The sequence below is a fragment of the Mustela nigripes genome, chromosome 14, assembly GCF_022355385.1.
Source record: "Mustela nigripes isolate SB6536 chromosome 14, MUSNIG.SB6536, whole genome shotgun sequence".
Taxonomy (NCBI): domain Eukaryota; kingdom Metazoa; phylum Chordata; class Mammalia; order Carnivora; family Mustelidae; genus Mustela; species Mustela nigripes.
Genome location: NC_081570.1, coordinates 21227626 through 21237490, shown reverse-complemented (window position 1 = coordinate 21237490; position 9865 = coordinate 21227626). Strand labels below are relative to the sequence as shown.

The 9865-nt window shown below is 55.1% G+C and overlaps 1 protein-coding gene and 1 long non-coding RNA gene across 2 annotated transcripts in view; one reads left to right on the top strand and one right to left on the bottom strand.

Moving 5' to 3' along the window:
- EPB41 (erythrocyte membrane protein band 4.1) overlaps positions 1-3745 on the bottom strand; it is a 196334-nt gene extending 192589 nt beyond the window's left edge. The window contains exon 1 of the mRNA XM_059376900.1: positions 3603-3745. The gene's annotated coding sequence lies outside the window, so the exon portion shown is untranslated. The remainder of the gene's footprint in view (positions 1-3602) is intronic.
- The window catches only part of LOC132001937 (uncharacterized), a 22371-nt gene extending 15332 nt beyond the window's left edge, over positions 1-7039 (top strand). Inside the window, exon 3 of the long non-coding RNA XR_009399726.1 lies at positions 6417-7039. This is a non-coding gene — a long non-coding RNA (uncharacterized LOC132001937). The remainder of the gene's footprint in view (positions 1-6416) is intronic.
- Positions 7040-9865: the final 2826 nt, after the last annotated feature.

Genomic DNA, 9865 nt, shown 5'->3' with positions numbered 1-9865 from the left:
CCCCCCCGCAGTGCCTGTACTACTAGCAGGACAGCCCCAGAAAAGACTCTGAACCTCTCCAGCACCAGACCTTTCATCTGAAATACTAATGGTCAGCCCAGGATCCGAGCTGTTTCTGACCCAAATTCTTCTTCCACGGGCTCAGCCACTGCTACCCTGACCCTCCCTCTAACCTTTTACCTCATTACCAACTTCAGCCACAAATCCATTGGCCAAGGAATGTCTGCACTCAACTACTAAAACCCTCGTTTTATAGATGGAAGAACTGAGGTCCAAAGGTGAGCCATACATCCAAGGTCCCCTTTCCGTACCCAGATCATTTCCTTGGGCAGTCAGGGGGGGCTGACTGAGGAAACCCCAAGTAAGGCCCTGACCTGCTCTTCCTCCCCCACATACACCAAGCCTGTGGGCGCCTGCACAGTCTGTCCCCCAGCTCCCCAGAATAAATATCCCAGAGTTCCGAGCTCACCCAGTAAGGGCCAGGCAGGTTCCAGAGGTAAAGTGGGGGGTATCATGGGAGCCGTAGGACCTACCAGGTGGTTACTTCCCCTTTCAGCTGAGTCTGGGCTTTGGGGTCAGCCAGAGCTTGGTTCAAATCCCAGCCCAGCCACTTCCCAGCTGTGTCACTCTGGTCAAGTAGATTCAATTCCCTAAATTCCTGAGAAACAGGAATAATACCTAGTCCCTCATGGGATTATAAGGATATCAGTTAATGCTGCATATTAAAGGCTTAGCATAGAGCATAGTGCATAGTAAATGTGGCTCTAATTATGATTAGAGAACACGGGCCAAGAGCAGGACACTCCACCTTGCCCTTGCCCCATTCCTCCCCCTTCCCTTCATGGCAGGTAAACCAGGTCCTGGAGGCTCTAATAATGGGTGCTGAAGGACCCTTTGAGACTCTAGGCTCATCTGACCTTCTCATTTCACAGAAAGAGAAACTGAGGCCCAGGGAGAAAAGTGATGGGCCCACAGACTATAAGGGAGTAGAACACTGCCCCCTTTACTAAATAAACATCAGAATCCCAGGCCCAAGGAAAACCCTGCGTGCCCCACTCCCACTAGGGGACTATCATAAAGATCCATTCTGCAAGCCTTCAACCAATATCAGGCCTCCATGACCTTTACGGGGAGCCCTTTGTGGGTACCCCTGTTGAGCTCTGCGGCTAGCAGACCTATACATGGTGCTCAGGAAGGGCTTAGCGACAAACCCATGCAGTTCCTCTTCGGCTCCACAGAATAGCTCTGCTCAGGCTCCCCTCAACCCCACCCCAGGTGCTCCTTGCATCTCCCTTCCTCACTGCTTCCCTGGCCTCTGTCTCACCCCGAAGTCTGGGTCCCATCAGCTGGGCACAGCCGCAGCCAGCAGAGCTGTGGGCCTCCGGAGGCCTGTACAGCATCAGCATCTTCCCAGCCAGGCTGGGATAGTCCTGCCCAGCACAGCCAGCCAGGCTCCTGGCCAGGGTCCACTCTGCAGAGTGGGTGCTGGCCCTGCCCTTCCAGGGGCCCCACCCCCACCGGTCTAGCGGGTGCAGCGGCCTGGGCTTCCTGGGAGCTTCTACAGGCACCTGCAGCCTATAGGAGGGAGGCCAGCCTGGTCTAGGCTGTTCAGGGATGGGCTGATTGGGAGAAAGACGGGTGTGCCACCGCTTCTCCTCACTGACTATCGCCACCCCATGCAGGTGTTCCAGCTGCCCCTCACATTGCGGGGTCCTGGCAGGCTCTGCCTGGCTCCTAATACACAGAGGAAACCTCAGGGCATTCTCACCTCGTTCTCTTCTTAAAACACTCCCACTGGCCTGCTTCCAGGCCAGCTATCATTCTGGTCACTGCACACTTATTACCTCATCTGATTCTGCTAATGCCTGTGAGGTCTGGATTATGGACTGAGGAAGAGCTGGGGACTCGGAGAGGGGAAGTGACTCATGCAAGGTCACACAGCAAAGTGCCAGGACCAAGATTTAAACCCAGTTCTGCAGCAGACAAAGCCTGCAGGGCACCCAAAGTTTGCTATCCTTCCCCCTCTCTGTTCCCTAAAGCTTCTGGATCCCCTTCCTCCCAAACCTTCCACCTTTCTCTGCCAAGTCTCTCCTTCCACAGTCCCAGTCAGAATTAATCTTTCCCACCTCATGGCTGCTATTAACTGCTTGTTTACCCACTCCCAACAGCAGCAGGGCACAGGAGTTATCTCTGAGGTGTCTGTCTCACTGGCACTCAGAGGGGCCTTGGAGGCAGAGGGTGACCCCAGTACATGCTCCTCAGACCTGACAGTCTGTCACCTCTATCTCCACCCTCCCTCTACCCCCACACAAATGTCCTCTGACCTCCTCCTGTTGATCCCCTTCCCATCCCCAGCCTCCTGCCCAGGCCTGTAACTGGGGTGAAGGTAGGGAGCCTGCTGAAACCTCAGAGGCTGGGTGCCAATGCTCTGGCCCCTCCCACTCCCCTTCAGTCGCTGAGGATCTGACCCAGACCTGACACCAGGCAACTCTCACAGGGACTCCCAGCTGCCCTAAGCACCAGGCCTGGCCAGGCATTCCCCAAGCCTCCTCCTTCTGGAGAAAAGGGTTCCAGAAGCAGAGAAGGGGTTGCCTTCAGCCCTAGTCCGTGAACTTGAGGGGTCACATTGAGCCACTCCCACCCCAGGGAAGCTGTGGGCCTTGAAATAACACCCCCTCCTGACCAACCCTCAGGAATAGTCCTACCTTCTCCCCTTCTAGGGCAAGCTTAGGCTGGGGTCTGTTTGGACAAGTCCCCACCTCCAATTTGCTAAAGGGGAGAACTCGGGTTCTACCAAAAAGAGGTGAGGTCCTCCGGAAAGTGTAGGTTAGGACGAGAAAACTCCCGAGGAAAGACTGAGGATGAGAGAAACAGGACCGCGGAGAGAGGAGATATGAGGGACACGGGGAATCGGGGAATGAGAGCAAGCAGGAATCTGAGACCGATAGACTGGGGAGACCAGAGACCGAGGAAAGTCCCCCGAGACCAAGCCTGGAAGGGAGCGTGCGGGGCTGGGCCGGCGACAGGAGGGCCATACTAGCTGGCACAGCTGGCACCCCAGCTCACGGGTCCCTCAGTTCCGAAACTCAAAGTCAGTTACGTAAGGGCCGGGAGCGGGGTTCCAGGCCCGGGGGGGCCCCCCTCCCGCAGCGCGCCGCCCGCCCTCCCGCTCCGGCGAGCGCTGCGGCGGGCCGGGCAGGAGCCTACCGGCCGGACAGGGCGGGGCTGGTGGGGGGGGGCACCTGGGGCCGCAGCACTCTGCAGAAACCCGCCCGCGGAGACCGAACCCAGGACCCCCGCCCCAAACAGGCCGGGACCGCCAGGGACCGCCAGCCGCAAGCGTCCAGCCGCGGACCCGAGTTCCCGAACCCTTCTCCTCTCGCCCGCGTCCCTCCCCGCACCCTGAACTTCCAGACGTCCAGGCCCCTGTGGACCCCAGTTCGGACCTTGGAAACTGGGACCCTTAAAGCCCCCCTCCCCTGACCCTTAGACCCTGGTCTCGCCCCTACCGGGACCGCACAGGCCCTTGGGAGTAGGTCCATCTGTCCCTCACTCCGTTGCTCCCGGGGACCCGGGATCGCCCCCAGACAGTCCAGACTCACCTGGGCCAGACGGGGCGGGGACCTGGCCGGGCCGGGCCGGGCCGCGTTCTCGCTCTGCGCCGCTCTCGCCCTTTAAGAGGTTCCTGCCACTTTGCCCCGCCGGGGGCCTCCACCTGCACTGACAGGGCAACTCTGGAGTGAGGCCCCGCCCCCGTCCCGGGAGGCCTCCTGATTGGCACAGGCAACTGCCAATCGGCGGGGCGGGGAAGAGGACGGTGCCAAGAAGTGCGAGCGTCGCAACCGGGAAAGGGCTGGGGCTGCAGGTGCGGTCTCCGAGCTCTGAGAGGCCCGGTGTTGACCCGAGGGTCAGGGGAGGATTGGGTAGGGAGCTCGTGGATTGGGTGGTGTGGTGTCTGACGTCATACGGTAAAAGTATGATGCAACTTGCCACGTGGTGCTGCCCCTAACCTAAGGGCTGGAAGGGTGATAGGAAAGGAGTTGGTTCTAGTGACCCATGGTGAGACTCACCTGCATCACCTGCCCCTCCCCATTTAGTCCTGTGTGACCATGAGCAAGTCACTTCAACGAATCTGAGTTTCCTCAACTATAAATCTTAAAACACTTTCCTGAGAATTAGTGATATATGTTAAGTCCCAGGCACAGGTTTGGTACACAATAGGTGCCCTTCAGTAAGTATGGTTCTTGTTCCTCCCATCCCCATCTTGCCACTCTTGTCAGAAACTGTCTCCCTTCTATGGTCCATCCCACCAGCACTGGAAGGGGCTTACCTCGTCACTGGTCCAAGCCCCCTCCCCTTGCTACCTGATTTTGGGGCAAATAGGGGGGAACTGAGGCCCAGTAAAGGCAAGTGACTTCCTGGGAGTTCAGTGGTCTTCCTTATTAGATGGGTCCTGGAGTCAAACTGCCTGGGTCTTAATCCCCAGCGTTGCCCTTGATTTGAACAAGCTACTAACCCTCTCCAAGCCAGGTCCTCTGATGTAAAATGGAGTCAATAAAAGTACTTTACTCGTGGCACCTGGGTGGCTCAGTTGGTTCAGCGTTTGACTCTCGGTTGCTCTCAGGGTCATGGGTTTGAGGCCGGCATGAAGCCCCTGCGTGGGGCTCCCGGCTCTAGGTGAGTCTGCTTGAAATTCTCTCCCTTGTCCCTTGTCTCTCTCTCAAATAAATAAACATCTTAAAAAAAAAAAAAAGTATTCTCCTCAAGGATTATTGTGAGAATTAAATGAAATGATCCATGTAAAGTATTAAGAACAGTGTCAGTCTCAAAAGCCTCCAAAAAGTGTTAGGACTTATGATTATTGATGTTAATATTATATCAAGGTCATAAATTAATGTATTGCCCCCACCAAATTCACTGCAACTTCCAAGTCAGGTCTTGTTTTAGGCTTCAGGAACCGGATACCTTCCCTCAAGAAGCTCACAGTCTAGCAGAGGGTATGACTGAGCCCCTAGATCTAGGGGATGCTTCCTGATACGGGGTACGGGGTGGGGGGTGTGTGTGTGCTTCACAGCACCAGAGAAGCTTTAGTTTCTTTAACCAGAAATCCAGACACTTGACACCCCTCGGTCTCTAACCGTGTAGACTACATGGGGAAAGCGGTCACATACATGCAGTCTCCCAAGCCTACTGACACACCTTTCACCTGCTTCCATTTTCACCTGCCCACCAGGTAATAACGGCCAGGGGCTAAGTGCTCAGGCTTTGGAGGCAGTTGAGTCTGGGCTCTGCGTTTTACGACACTTTGTGCCTTTGGGCAAGTCACTTTCCCTCGAGGGTAAAATGGGAGTAATAATGGCCCAAACTTCATATAGAGCTGTTGCGAAAATTAAATGAGAGAATGAAAATACATATGCAAATACCCAGTAATGCATCCAGTGTTATTTTTTAATTGCTCCCACATGTATTCAGGCAACCCAGGAGAGAGCAGACTGAATGCCAAGACTCAGTGACTGCAAAGGGGTTTCCTCTCTCCCTCCCGCCGCTCTGACGCTCCGCCCCTGTCAAGGGGGCGGGGCGAGGAGAATCCCCGCAGAGTTACTGGAGGCTCCGGCGAAGCCCGGCCGTAAGCCCCGCCCCTCCCCGATCGGGGAGGGCTCGCAGCTCCAGCTTCCAGGGCCGAGCTGCCTTGCGGGTGACTCAGCAGCACCCGCGCCTGCCCCGGCCTGATAAGTGTGTGTGTGTGTATGTGTGTCGGTGAATGTGTGTGTTGGGGTGGCCGGGGAGGGCTCCGGTTTTTTAGTTTGTGCATGCGGAGTACCTGTGGGGTTGTGTTTGTGATCTTGATTTTGTGTGTGACTCTTCGCTGTGTGTTTGCGTGGGGGGGGGGGAGGGGTCGGGGCGTGCATCTGTGTCTTGGTGTGCCCCTGTTGGTGAGTTTGCATAAAGGGCGTGACTCTGTGTGACCCTCTCTCTTTGTGTCTTATATACACGTTCCCCCCTTCTCTGCCCACGCCCCCTCCCCAATCCCCAGGCCCTGGTGATCTAGAGAGCTCTGTCTGGCTCCAGGGGCCTCTTTGCCTGGGCAGTCTCTTGTGTTTCTTGTTGAGGTGACTTCTGCACTTATGTGGGTGAACCTGGCCTTGTCAGTCACTGGCCTGGGGGGTGGGTGGTGGGGAGAAGAGAGTTGGGTGCTGTCACTGCCTGGACTTCAGCACCACCCCCACCCCCCACCCCCACTCCCCCACCCCAGTATCTCTGCCTCTGAAGCTGTCACCTCCCTTCTCAGACTGTAGGTAGTAGTTTGTTACCTGAGCAGCTACCTGTGGGGGAGACCTCTGGAAAGGATGACTTGCATTTGGTGATTGCTGTTATTTTATTTTCTCATTTGACCTCGCTGAATCCTTACGGCCAAGAGAGTTCTAAAGAGGATCTGAGACCTAAGAGAATGGAAGTGACAACCCAAGGTCATGCAGCTGAAGAGCAATGGAAGCCATGAAGGTGACAGACAGAGGGCAGATCACCTCCCTAAGCTGAGCACCCAGTTTGCCTGGAGCCTGTGGGACGCTGATAAGCTTCTGGGGCAGGGGAAGGAACCTGTTTATGTGCCCCCTCCTCCTCTGAGTTTCCTGGGCCTCCGGCCAACTCCTTATCCTGCCAGCGCCTGAACAGGGCCACCAGCTTGGATTGGGTGATTGGGTCTTGAGTTGGGTGATAAAAAGAGGCAGGGGGATGGGCTGGGGGCTAGGGCGAGGGGCCAGGGCCAATGTGGGAGCATCTGTTACTTCAAAACTTTACTGAGCACCTTCTTAGAAACAGGCCAATACACTGCTCTGTCTAAAAGGGGAAGAGGGGACGCCTGGGTGGCTCAGTTGGTTAAGCAGCTGCCTTTGGCTCAGGTCATGATCCCAGCGTCCTGGGATCGAGTCCCACATCGGGCTCCTTGCTCGGCGGGGAGCCTGCTTCTCCCTCTGCCTCTGCCTGCCATTCTGTCTGCCTGTGCTCGCTCTCTCCCCTCTCTCTCTCTGATAAATAAATAAAATCTTTAAAAAATTCATTCAGCTCAAGTCATGATCCTGGAGTCCCAGAATCGAGTCCCACATCAGGCTCCCAGCTCCATGGGAAGTCTGCTTCTCCCTCTGACCTTCTCCTCGCTCATGTTCTCTCTCACTGTCTCTCTCTCAAATAAATAAATAAAATCTTAAAAAAAAAAAAAAAAGCAGGGGGGAGAGTCACAAGACCAGGCCTCATGGAATGGTGGAGACACAAGCGCGGGCTTGAACCAGGGGGTGTGGCTGGGATCTGCGCCGGTTTCAGTTGTGACTCCACTATGTAAGGCAGGGCAAGGCAGGGCGTGGAACCTGCCAGTCCTATTTCTCTCCTAGCCTGTCTCCGTGTCAGTCAAATGAGGTAATGGCACAACTCTGCCTGCTTTCCTGACTCCAAGACACAAAAAGGGAAAGCCATTTGTAAACAGAGTTGTTCTCCAGACATAATGGACGGTCCTGGTGTGATCTGTGGCCTCCTATGAGAAAGGCCTTAAAGTAACAGTATACCCCGAGCCCAGAGAGGAGAAAGGGTCCCAACTGTGGGATTAGAGAAAGCTGCCTGGAGGAGGTGGCCTACCAGCTAGACTTTTAAGAGTGAGTTTACTAGGTGGAAATGGAAGAGGGTGTTCCAGGTGGAGGAACAGCCTGCATCAGGGCCTGGATGGTGAAGTTGTACCCTGGGAACAAAAGCTGGTTTGGTATATTTGGCCCAGAGTGAATGCCATGTTTAGATGGGGGCCATATGGGGGGGTGGTGGCAGACTTGGGGACAGCCAGGAGGTCTTTAAGGTAAAGATAGCCATGTCCTGGCTGGGTGTGGCAATCCTTTGATGGGGGGAAGCTGAGAAGAGAAGGAGAATTGGCAGTCCTTGGCTCAAGGACCCCCAGGACAATCCATCTGAAGCCTGGGCCAGAGGCAGAGCCCCAGGATGACATCAAGGTGGACATGAGGCTGCAGAGATCCCCTTCCAAGAGAAGGATGGAGGGAATGCCGTCTGATGCCCTGGTCCAGGGAGGGACCCAGGCATGGACGCAGAGCGTGCCCACCAATGAACACATAAGGGCTCTGGAAGGCCCTGCTGCCTATGAGTTCTTCTGGGTTTGCTCAAGTGTGGGGAGGGGGCCACTCCCGCCGGGAGAGAAGGCTCCATCTCCAGAAGCCCCCATTGAACCAGCTGTGGTTGCTAATGATTCGCTTATTATGTATCTGCTAGGAGCTTTACTAACCTGTACCCACAAGATATCCCTATTATATGGTCGAGTCAAACAAAGCTTGGAGAGGCAAAGTGTTCGCTCACGAGTACACAGCCAATAAGTGGCGAGGCCAGAACTGCCTGTTTCCTGAGATGGCAGGAAAGAGCTAAAGGAGGTGTTTGGGACCCACTGAGATTCTGGCTCTGCGAGGCCGGGAGCTGTGTCGAACAGGCCTCCAGGGAGAAGGAAGCACGGTGTCTGCTGCCCCCTCGTGGTCCTAGAGCCACTGGGGCAGAGGCACAGAGCCCAGCTCTCTGGGCTTCCAGAGGGGGCAGCTGCTCTGGGCATCACGGGGTCAGCAGGGAGTTAGTGAAAGGGGGGCTGGGCGCTCAGGTGGATCCGTCCTGGATCCTGAGACCCTAGGCAAGTCTCTCCTCCTTGCTTCTCAATTCTCAGTGCCTTCAGGACTCAGGGAGGTCATTTTTACTCCTATGGAGACCTTTCACAGCCTTTATCTATCTTTGAAACAGAGAAAACAGAGGATCCTGGTAGATTCAGGCTTGTGGGGCCTAAAGCTTATCTGGGGGCCTCTTTAACAAAAAGAGTGAAAGGGCACCTGGCTGGCTCGGTCAGTAGAGCATGCAACTCTTGATCTCAGGGTTGTGAGTTCAAGGTCCATGTAGGGCATGGAGCTTACTTGGGGGGGGGGGTGGAGAAGAATGAAGGATTAAGAATAGAAAATGCCTGTAGCCATTCAAAGCTATAGGATATGAGTGGGAAGGAAAGGAAGTCAGAGTGGGAAGATCTCAGCCAATGCAAATTAATATATTTGACATTTGCAAATTTTACAGAAATATATGACCCTGTGAACCCAAAGCCAGGATCCTTCTAGGGCCTATGTGAAGTCTTGACTGATGTCTAAGCCTCCCAGTGAGTCTGGTTTGAGGTCCCCTATGGGAGATTTGGGGATTCAGAAGCTGGTGCAGGATCTGGGTTCATGCCTTACTCCCACCCCTACACCGCCCCCAGGCAGCCTTCCCTGTCTGCCCTTACCTTCCTGGGCAGTGCCAGCCCTGTGTGTGGTCAGTACCACGCTGTTGGCTGAGTCCCTGCTGTGCTATCAGTCTGATGTCACCCACATGTGGTCACCAGGTGGACACATCCTGAGCCCCTCCTCTTGTAGCCAGGCCTGCGGGATGGGGGTGGGAAGACAGCGAGAGGACTCAGACCCAGTCCCAGCTCTCCTCTAGCTCATCAGCTGGGGATCAAGTAAGATCCGGACCGAGTCTTAAAACTTTTAGGCCTGGGTGGCTCAGTGGGTTAGGCCTCTGCCTTCAGCTCAGGTCATGATCTCAGGGTCCTGGGATCGAGCCCTGCATCGGGCTCTCTGCTTTGTGGGGAGCCTGCTTCCCCCTAGCTCTCTCTGCCTGCCTCTCTGCCTACTTCTGATCTCTGTCTGTCAAATAAATAAATAAAATCTTTACCAAAAAAAAAAAAAAGCCTTTTAGACCTAACAATAACTTAGAGATCAACTAGTCCAAGTGATTGTCAGACTCACTTAACCACAGAAGCCCAAAGAGGGAAACAGAGGGAAGCAGTGCTCTTCTGAGTAAAGCAGTGGGC